The sequence below is a fragment of the Solanum verrucosum genome, unplaced genomic scaffold (assembly GCF_900185275.1).
Source record: "Solanum verrucosum unplaced genomic scaffold, falcon-dt-bn FXZP01000185.1, whole genome shotgun sequence".
Lineage (NCBI taxonomy): Eukaryota > Viridiplantae > Streptophyta > Magnoliopsida > Solanales > Solanaceae > Solanum > Solanum verrucosum.
Window position 1 is genome coordinate 1,135,471 of NW_026020228.1, and position 1,716 is coordinate 1,137,186.

Here is a 1,716-nt window from a genome sequence, read left to right on the forward strand (position 1 = left end):
GCGAAAGTGTAAATCATGTGACAAAGCTAATTTTTTGTATTGATATCTCGTTCGTTTTAATTTATGTGTTTTAATTTAATTCAAGATAAAAATTTACAAAGTACTTTCTTTTTATTTTATGATTTAAAATTAATGTTATAATTATAATGTATCATAATATATTTTTTAACATTATGATTTTAAATATGCCACATAAAATGTTGGAATTCAAAAAGTATAACCAAATTAAGAAAAAAGTCTTATTTTTTGGGGAAAAAAAGACAAATAAATAATGTCTCTGTTCGAAATTATCTCAATTTATTTATCATTTTAGAAGTTCAAGACAATTTTTTTCTCTCATTATACCTTAGTACTTCTAAATATTCTTGAGCACTACAAAAACCTCAATTATGTATAGATGACGTATTTTTAGGTAAGAAATTTTTTGTAAATTTTATTTTTTTATTTTTATTTTTATTTTTTTTTATTTTGTGGGTAATGATACTCTAATATTGAATTTTGAACTAATACTAATAGTTTATTATTAAGGTGTAAAGTTTTCTCCATGTAGAATGTTATGTGACAAGATTTTTTTTAAGTAAAAGAGAGAGTGAATACACACTACTGAAGTGTGTCTTTTTAAATTAATGAAATTCACGCTCTTAATAGTTTAGGTATAAAAACACGATACAATTTAGGTTATTTTTAATATTTTACTCTAAAAAGAACATGACAGATAATTTGAAGCTCGAAAAGTATATTGAAAAGAGGAGAGTACATAGCATTCACACAAAGATGTTGATGACATTTTCAGTTGCTTACTTTACTAATTATAGTGCACTTTTACCAGTATAACAGAAAGACAACCAACTACTTAATCCCATACCAAAATCTTCATATAAACACATTCATTATCAAACACTACCATTTAATTAATTTTTCCCCCCAATTTTTATATTTGTGTTTTAAATTTTCACCATGTTTACTAAAACAATTACCAAAATCTATGTATTTCTTGTATTTCTGCATTTATTAATAGTACAATTGAGGAGCTGTAATATTTTTTAAGGAAGTTGGATTTTTGATGAATCCTATCCAATTTATAATTCTTTACAGTGTCCATTTATAGACCAAAGGCCTTAATTGCATAAAAAATGGAAGAAAGATATTTTTTATCTCAAATTGTGACCTCCCCAGGTAACATAAATGAGTTATTTTTTTTCATATAAAATTTCATGTTTATAGAGTCGAAGCTAGAATTTTGAGTTGACGGGTCTTATTTCTAAGTCAAAGTAACTCACTGGATTCTTGGTAAATTATACTTATCTTAATTTAAGTAGGTGTTGTTCATGTTTAATTGTGAAAATAGAATGGAAAAAAGTAGTTTTTTTTTGTTTCAAAGTGAAAGATAATAGTTGAATATTTGAGTTATGTTTGACCAAAAACATAAAGGGAGCTAGAGTTGTTTTTTAATTTTCGTGAGTAATTTGGAGTGAAAACATCTTTTTTTTTTGTAATATTTGAAAATTCATAATAAAAATAATAGTAAAACCAAGAATTTTTAGATTATGACACATAAATAGAATTTTAGTAGTAATTACCTTGCAAATTATGAAGATCTTAATTATGAAACATAAATAGAATAAATATTTAATAAAGAAAAAATATATATTAAGACATAAATAAGAATAAAATAATCAAAATTCCTTTTTAATTAATATTATCATAAGAAACATG